This window comes from Silurus aristotelis (assembly GCF_946808225.1).
Source record: "Silurus aristotelis genome assembly, chromosome: 24".
Classification (NCBI taxonomy): domain Eukaryota; kingdom Metazoa; phylum Chordata; class Actinopteri; order Siluriformes; family Siluridae; genus Silurus; species Silurus aristotelis.
In genome coordinates, this window is record NC_139597.1 from 983,794 (window position 1) to 993,793 (window position 10,000).

Consider the following 10,000-nt stretch of genomic DNA (forward strand, 5'->3'; position numbering starts at 1 on the left):
CTCTACAACCACACTTATCATCTCTACTACACTGATCATCTCTACTACTACACTGATCATCTCTACTACTACACTGATCATCTCTACTACTACACTGATCATCTCTACTACCATACTGATCATCTCCACTACACTGATCATCTCTACTACCCCACTGATCATCTCTACTACTACACTGATCATCTCTACTACACTAAACATCTCTACTACCACACTGATCATCTCCACTACACTGATCATCTCTACCCCACTGATCATCTCTACTACACTGATCATCTCTACTACCACACTGATCATCTCCACTACACTGATCATCTCCACTACACTGATCATCTCTACTACCACACTGATCATATCTACCCAACTGATCATCTCTACTACAGTGATCATCTCTACTACAGTGATCATCTCTACTACTACACTGATCATCTCTACTACACTGATCATCTTTACTACACTGATCATCTCTACTACTTCTACACTGATCATCTTTACTACCACACTGATCATCTCTACTACATTGATCATCTCTACTACTTCTACACTGATCATCTCTACTACACTGATCATCTGTACTACACTGATCATCTCTACTACACTGATCATCTCTACTACACTGATCTGTACTACACTGATCATCTGTACTACACTGATCATCTTTACTACTTCTACACTGATCATCTTTACTACCACACTGATCATCTCTACTACACTGATCATCTCTACCTGTACAATAACTGTTCTCTGCTGTTCTCTCTTTAGTAACTGCTATTAGCATTGCTGATCGTTTGTACACAATTTTGTACATGTGGTTTATTGTAACACTTATTAAACCTCGTATCACCACCAGATCCTGAACAATGTGTTTTTAACACTTCTATTATGAGAGAAAAGAACAGCGTTGCCTCTATAAGGATTTTTAGCAGAAGCAGTGAAAATGAGCGAGAGCAAACACTATCTTCTTGTTTTCATGCAGAACCAGGAAAAACTATCAGGAAGTGACCAAACAGGAAGTGGCATCCTCACATGATGAATAATAATTATTATTATTAATATTGTTTTTTTTTTTATTAATGAAGCAGTTCTGAACTACAGAAAGTACTTTTAAACTTCAGATTTTACCTGAGAATATTAAACTACAACTATTTTAAACCAGATACTCGAAGGATGAAAATGAAGGATGAACAACACGGCGTTGTTTAGCGTTCACTCGCTAAATTAGCTTTCAGTTATTAAATCCTACTCTACTGGCTGGGCTGCAATTACCTGTAGATTACACTGGCTAGATTAGATTCTGTTTGCTAACTTATCTTCTATATAATAGATTAGATTTTACTTGTAACTTCACCAGATTCAGTTTTATTCGCCAGGGTTGTGATGAAACTGAGACAAGGATCATCAAAATAGATCTGACATTATATGTAGCTGTAAAAGGATAAAAAGCATAGTGTGGTGTTTAGTAAAGCGATGTGATGGTTGGTGTGTTGAGGTATAAGAGGAATCAAATATTATGTAGTAGCGTATACAGCTAGTTACTGACAGTTATAGCTGTTTATATTGAGTAGCTACTCGATGCGTACTGATGTGTGTGTTTATAATTGCTGTGTGTGTGTGTGTGTGTGTGTGTGTGTGTGTGTGTGTGTGTGTGTGTGTGTGTGTGTGTGTGTCGCAGGATCACAGGGATAAATTCAGCAGCATTCACTCTAATATCTCTCTCTGTTCGAGCGTGAAGAGCTCTCGACCTTTTATTTTGCTGAGAGTGTCCTCTTCTGAACACTGACTTTCATCATCATCATCCCCCTGTCCCTCAAATCCCTCATCCCTCATCTCTCGCTCTCTCTCTCTCTCTCTCTCTCTCTCTCTCTCTCGCTTTCTCTCTCTCTCTCTCTCTCTTTCTCTCTCTCTCTCTCTCTCTCTCTCTCTCTCTCTCTTTCTCTCTCTCGGACTCGGACTTCCCTCAGGACTGTGGTTTTCTTCATGATTGCAGTGGCTAAAAGCTCTGTTCTTCATGTCTTCTTCTTCCTCAGCTGATGTGATGTTCCTGTGCCACTGGTGCGTCTGGTAATAGAGGATTAGCAGCCCTCCGGCTGACGATCTTTAAAAAAAAAAAGAAGAAAAAATAGAAAAGAAAAGTAGCTCGACTGTGCACTGAGAAAGTTTCTGATTTCGTTCTAAAGATTGAGCCACAGAAGCTTCCAGAACAAATTTCACTGAATTAAATAATTTTTAAAAAGTCCATTAAACGTGTCAACACGTCGAATCTCATTTACATTCACAATCTGTTCATACAACAAATATAACGAGTGACCCAGAGAAACATTATTCTCATCCTGAGATCAGACATTGTGTAGTTCACCAGACATTTCTTTCCTAGATCAGATACTATGTAGTTTTCCGTCTTTATCCTGAGATCAGACACGGTGTGATTTATTAGACATCTTCATCCTAAAATCAGACACTGTGTAGTTTATTAGACATCTTCATCCTGAGATTAGACACTGTGTTGTTTATTAGACATCTTCATCCTGAGATCAGACACTGTGTAGTTTATTAGACATCTTCATCCTGAGATCAGACAATGTGTAGTCTATTAGACATCTTCATCCTGAGATCAGACACTGTGTGGTTTATTAGACATCTTCATCCTGAGATCAGACAATGTGTAGTCTATTAGACATCTTCATCCTGAGATCAGACACTGTGTGGTTTATTAGACATCTTCATCCTGAGATCAGACAATATATAGAGTACCAGACATTTCCTAGATCAGACACTGTGTAGTTTATTAGACATCTTCATCCTGAGATTAGACACTGTGTAGTTTATTAGACATATTCATCTTGAGATCAGACACTGTGTAGTTTACAAGATATCTCCATCCTGAGATCAGACAATATATAGAGTACCTGACATTTCCTAGATCAGACTCTGTGTAGTTTATTAGACATCTTCATCTTGATATCAGAGGCTGTGTAGTTTACTAGTCATTTTCATTACAAGATCAGACACTGTGCCGTTTACTACACATTTTCATTTTGAGATCAGACACTATGTATTTTACTACACATTTTATCCTGAAATCAGACACTATGTATTTGACATTTTCATATTGTGATGAGAAAATATATTTGGATTTTAATTCCAAGTTTAGACACATTTTAATTTTGAGATCAGACACAGTGGGGCATAACAGAACTTTTCAGTCCAAAAATCAGACACTTTGATTTCAGAATAAAAATTTTCAGTAAAATACAGTCATTTTCCAGTGTTTCCTAGATAAGACTGTATGTACAGAAGGTTACTAATTATTTTCATCCTGAGATCAGACACTATGTACTTTGGTAATCATTTTCATCCTGAGATCAGACACTATGTACTTTGGTAATCATTTTCATCCTGAGATCAGACAGGCTGCCATTCTTATTGGAAGGTCAGACACTTTTCCATCATTTTAAATCTTAATGTCAGATGAATAATTCAGCAGACATTTAAATCCCGAAATCAATCACTGTCAGTTATTCTAATTCCAAGATCAGTCATTATGTTCACAGACATTATGTAGTTTACCAGTCATTCTCATCCTGAGATTAGACACCATGTAGTTCACAAGACATTTTGTTCCTAAAATCAGACACTTTTAACGTTTATTTGTAACTCCCAAAACAATTCTGTGCTGCTGCAGTGCTTTGTGTCAGACTTGTCAGGGCAGTAACAGTGCTGTGACGGGCCTCAGGGTTTTTTTTCTGAGTAAATGAAGAACATCTTGCACTCCATTTTCACCCAGCAGGTGAGGAGTCATTTTGAGATGAATAGCGGAAACGCCTGCGCTTGTAATCATCAGCTACCTGTTTTAGGGGAACGCAGAGGAAATGGTCATCAGGACTCGCGCTCAGGGCTGAAAGCTTTTTAAATCGGCTTCTGTTATTTCAGCTTTGTAAAGACGCATCAGCGCCGCGTTGGACAGACAGTTGTGTAGCAGCCATTTTCTAAACAGAAAGGCTTTACTTTACCCCCCTGTGTGTGTGTGTGTGTGTGTGTGTGTGTGTGTGTGTGTGTGTGTGTGCACATGGACCTCCAGTGGAAGAAGAAGGATAATAACAGTGTTGCTTAGCGAGTGTTTATAACAGATATGAAGATAATAGCAGGAGATTGTAAAGAAGTGATTGATAATAGAATTATGATAGAATTATGGCATAAAGGTGAAGAGGGAGGTGATGGTGTGATGGTGCTGCAGAAGCTCCTCAAACACATCACTCAGGGTTCCATCAGCTCCAGTTCATTTACTACACCATCATGGGGAACAGACCTGAGTGGGGGCGGAGTCACCAGAGAAAATACTCTTTACACTGTACCCTCTCAGGATCGCTCATGCTAATAATATCATCTCAGGATCGCTCATGCTAATAACATCATCTCAGGATCGCTCATGCTAATAACATCATCTTAGGATCGCTCATGCTAATAACATCATCTCAGGATCGCTCATGCTAATAACTTCATCTCAGGATCGCTCATGCTAATAACATCATCTCAGGATCGCTCATGCTAATAACTTCATCTCAGGATCGCTCATGCTAATAACTTCATCTCAGGATCGCTCATGCTAATAACTTCATCTCAGGATCGCTCATGCTAATAACATCATCTCAGGATCGCTCATGCTAATAACTTCATCTCAGGATCGCTCATGCTAATAACATCATCTCAGGTTAGCTCATGCTAATAACATCATCTCAGATTAGCTCATGCTAATAACATCATCTCAGGATCGCTCATGCTAATAACATCATCTCAGGATCGCTCATACTAATAACATCATCTCAGGATCATTAATGCTAATAACATCATCTCAGGTTAGCTCATGCTAATAACATCATCTCAGGATCGCTCATACTAATAACATCATCTCAGGATCATTAATGCTAATAACATCATCTCAGGTTAGCTCATGCTAATAACATCATCTCAGATTAGCTCATGCTAATAACATCATCTCAGGATCGCTCATGCTAATAACATCATCTCAGGATCGCTCATACTAATAACATCATCTCAGGATCGCTCATGCTAATAACATCATCTCAGGAGCACTCATGCTAATAACATCCGCTCAGGTTAGCTCATGCTAATAACATCATCTCAGGATCGCTCATGCTAATAACATCCTCTCAGGTTCAATTCTGACAGGTTAGCTCATGCTAGCTGTTAGCTGGATATATTATCTGGCTAATAATATGAATGAAATATGAATGCTAATCTTTCCAGTCTCCCCCAGGTCCTACTGCCCTGTTCATTCAGTATTTAGTATTCAGTATTCTGTTAGCTCCTGAATACTTATAATAATATAATAGAAATATAGAACCTGAGCGTGTGTGTGTGTGTGTGTGTGTGTGTGTGTGTGTGTGTGTGTGTGTGTGTGTGTGTATGTGTGTGTGCTCGCTAATGTAGATGTTGTTATAAATCAGCTCCAGTTGTAGGTATTTGGCTCTGTGTGTGAAAAGCACAGATGGTCATAAAGGCACTAATAATTCCTCACACACACACACACACACACACACACACACACACACACACACACACACACATGACCACCCAGAGTGAATGTGAATGCCTACATACAGTGTGTTCTGCTCCCCATCCCCCTCCTTTCCCCAGTGTGTGTATGTGAAGGTCGTGACCTTGAAGGCCTCAGTGTTTGTTGATGTCTGATCGATACACAGAGCTCCGACTCGCCCAAATCACACAGCTTTATTTAAACCTCACTCAGATACAAACATCTCTCTCTCTATTCACTCTAATAATAATACACACTCACCTAGTGAGGAAGAGAGAGAGAGAGAGAGAGAGAGAGAGAGAGAGAGAGAGAGAGAAAGAGAGGAAGAAAGAGAATAAACATAAAATGAGGAAGTAAAAAAGTGGGGGGTTGGAACAGCAGGTGTGTGTGTGTGTGTGTGTGTGTGTGTGTGTGTGTGTGTGTGTTTACAGCCCCCTATAAACCATGAAAAGTAGAATGATGTGGTTGAGTGACACTCTAAAGAGAAGAAGGGCAAGAGAGTATGTTTTAGAATGGGGAGATAGAGAGAGAGAGAGAGAGAGAGAGAGAGAGAGAGAGAGAGAGAGAGAGAGAGAGAGAGAGAGAGAGAGAGCAAGCATGTGTTCGGCTGTTGTAAGCGTCAGAGAGAGAGAGGGAGAGAGAGAAAGAGAGGGAGGGAGATGGAGGAAGGGATGGAGAGAAGTGCGAGAGAGGGCGGGGGATGGTGTGGGTGGGCGGGATGCTGGATGTGAGTGATGCTCAGAGAGAGAGAGAGAGAGAGAGAGAGGGAGGGAGGGAGAGATAGAGGAGAGACGGAGCGCAGGCGTTCAGAGCTGGCGGAGGAGTGTGGATGTAGAAGAACGAGTGAGAGTGATTTCATTTTGTTTGTCATTCGGGACGGAGACACTCGTGTCCTGCTCCTCAAACCCCTTTTTCCATCTTTCCATCCTCGTCCTTCATCTCCACGGTGAGAGAGAGAGAGACAGGAGGAGACGCCGCGCTGCCAGGTAGGAACAAACGAGTGCTACTGTACTGGATGAAGGGATGAAGGGATGGAGGGAGGATTCGATTGTTCTGAGATTAAATAGGATTAAATATGGAAAATAGATTTGGAATAATTGAGAGGGAGAAAAGGAGAAAGAGTGGATGATGCTGGATGTTGAGGAAAGAAAAGAGAGAGATAGAGCGAGAGAGAGAGAGAGAGAGAGAGAGAGAGAGAGAGAGAGAGAGAGACTATTACAGTGAATACAGTAAGAATAGATTTTTAAGAACAAACATATTTCTGCACTTCAATGAATATTGTGTGTGTGCGTGTGTGTGTGTGTATGTGTGTGTGTGTGTGTGTGTGTGTGTGTATGTGTGTGTGTGTGTGTGTGTGTGTGTGTGTGTTTCTAGTCATAATTTATACGTAATTGTTTAATATTAATATAAATCTTAAAATGTAATTGTACAACTTGCTACAGCATAATATTAAAATGTGTGTGTGTGTGTGTGTGTGTGTGTGTGTGTGTGTGTGTGTGTGTGTGTGTGTGTGTGTGTGTGTATTTACAGAAATGTGCAGCGCTTTTATTTTTATGTAATTCTACGCCTGCTCAACACACACACACACACACACACACACACACACACACACACACACACACACACACACCTCACAAACATGTTGGCGCGAACGGAATGGAATATAATAATAAAATGAGAAAGCAGATACGGATCACATGCAGGTGTGTGTGTGTGTGTGTGTGTGTGTGTGTGTGTGTGTGTGTGTGTGTGTGTGTGCGTGTGTGTGTGTGCTTTATATGAACACTACACTGAATATAATTTTTTTATTTCTGCTCAATTATTTGTATCTATGAAGGTGATTTTCTGTACATTTACACAGTTACATTTGTAGAATATATTATTATTATTATTAATATTATTATTAATATTATTATTATTATTATTATTATTGTACATCCTACATGATAAAAAATAGTTTCTACCCAGATCTGGTTATTCATCAGATGATTTTCTGGCGAGATGAAACTCCACAGTTCTCAGGGTCCGTGTCCTGGTGAAGAACGTTAGGAAAGACTTTGTTACACTGGTGTTTGGATGTAATGGTGTAATTACTCATTTTGGAGGATTTATTAGGTTTGTGAGTGATTGACAGATGCTTTACAGATGTGTTACAGATGTTTATACACACGAGTAGAGACTAATTGAAGAAATGACAGGAAGCAGATGGGCCGGGCCGGGCCGGGCCAGGGGTGGGCCGGAGGTGGGCCGGTGGAGGGGCGGGGCTAGTGTTGAATACTGAAAGAAAAGTGAGCGTTAAGTTCAGCATGAGATTAATGATGATTATTATTATTATTATTGTTATTATTAGACTGTAGTTCAGTAGATTGGATCTGAGGCCAGAGGCAGAAATCCGCACGTGTTCAGGGATTTGAGACGTTAATCGAGTATTTTATGTGCATATCTAAGCAGTTTCGTTGCAGTGTGCTGGTGTCTGTATGCTGGTGTCAGAACTTTGAGTGGGGAATATGATGGTATTTCTTATTATTAGTCTAAAGACTAATACATCTGTGAATAATTCACACCGTCTGTACATAAGTGTGTGTGTGTGTGTGTGTGTGTGTGTGTGTGTGTGTGTGTGTGTGTGTGTGTGTGTGTAATTATATAATACACTGAACACTATATTCAATTCTAGAGTATAACCCCAGAGAGGGAAATGAATTAAACAGCAGACTGTGTGTTTTATCATATTCTTCCTCCACATTTGTGCCTTTGTGATTAATCTGATCCCGAGCGTTAGATCTGATCCCGAGCGTTAGATCTGATCCCGAGCGTTAGATCTGATCCCGAGTGTTGGATCTGATCCCGAGCGTTAGATCTGATCCCGAGCGTTAGATCTGATCCCGAGTGTTGGATCTGATCCCGAGCGTTAGATCTGATCCTGAGCATTGGATCTGATTACTCACTGAAAAGCCCAAATGAAAGTGGATTGGAGCAACATTTAAAAATAAAATAAAGATATCAGGGAGGGCGAGACCTGGAGCGGACGTGTGCTCTCTCTCGGCTGCATGTACACCAGTCTGAGTCTAAACTGGAGCTTAAAACAAATTCTACAACAATCCAGCAACACAAAGTTATTATACTGTATCTCTAGAGTTGAAATAACTCCTACTAATACAGTAAAACTCTAAGTGTATATTCTCCACCTGTAGCACACCAGAATATACACAGTGGTGGATGAAGGACACAAAATCATGGAGTTGAAGACACTCAGTAAATTATTCCTCCAGGTAAAGTGTTTATTTAAACTTTCACTTCAGTAAAAGTACAAAAGTTTTTATCTTTAAATGAACTTAAGTTTCCAAAGTAGTGATTTATTATATGTGTAAAGACTCGAATGTGACTCTCAGCACACTGATCTATTAATAGAATGATATTAATGACTCAAACACTGATTGATTTCTATTACAATCATCATGAACCCAAAACCTCCTTCAAAACAATCACGTAAATAAATCCACGTGTGTGGTGGTGAGTTCAGGAGTCTGGAGTTTCTTCATCATTTATTCCTCTCTAAATGTTCTGCTTGATGTTGAACTGATGCTGAACTGTATGTTGGTGATCAGTAGATGCACCGAGCGCCGATCAGAACACGTGTAAAACAGAGCGTGCGCTTCTCCTAGATGTCTGAACAGCTGAGTCACTGGCTGAGTCTTCAAACCATGGGTGAAGTCCTACCTGTTCCTGGAAAACTTCCACTAGAGCTTTTCCTCCTGTTTGTGCTCTAATTTCTCCCACCAGAGTTTTAGGATTTGATTTTTCTCAGTCTGCAGCCTAGTGGAGCAGTGTGGACGTTTTCACGCTGGAGATGTGGAAGCACTGCTGTATGAGCTCTGGATACGGGCATCTGCTCAATGCTGTGAATGTGGAATAAATAAGGTGCAGCTTCATGTGACTTATGACAGTCAGTGATTTTGCAGGCGAACGTCTGGACGGCTCATAACTCGACTTTTCTGTACTAGAAATGCAGAAGCTTCTGTGTTTTCACTGAACTAGAAAACGTTGAGATTTAAACTGCATCAGTTCCTCATATTTTATTTATTTATTTATTTCTAAACATTAAGAGATTATAAATGAGCAGAACCAGGACAACTTTTATTCTAATATAATACAGTTTACTAGAATTCAGCATTCACTTTCTGCCCCGGCCCTTAAACATGTCTGAGTTTTGGCCCTTCATAGGAAAATGTTTGGGCTCCTCTGCACTGCAGTCTTCTGGAGTGTTCTGGATGTTCTGGATGTTCTGCAGTAAATAACCAGATTAGAGTAGAGTATTTTATAAACTAATCGACTGTGGGTACTAACACTGGTTCTGCAGTAAACTGAAGTACAGTAGAGCACAGCTTTAGGTCGTATCTCAGTGGTTAAAACACTGGGCTTTGAATTTGAAGATCATGAAGTTAAAAT

General features: G+C 40.0%; 1 protein-coding gene across 6 annotated transcripts in view; it reads left to right on the plus strand.

Moving 5' to 3' along the window:
* Positions 1-10,000, plus strand: part of syt1a (synaptotagmin Ia) — a 195,596-nt gene that overhangs the window by 111,865 nt on the left and 73,731 nt on the right. For 2 of the 6 annotated variants that reach the window (XM_083529048.1, XM_083529052.1), the window contains exon 1: positions 6,275-6,540. The exons of the other annotated variants lie outside the window; for them this stretch is intronic. The gene's annotated coding sequence lies outside the window, so the exon portion shown is untranslated. Of the gene's footprint in view, positions 1-6,274; positions 6,541-10,000 lie in introns of those variants that run through there. 6 annotated transcript variants of the gene reach the window in all.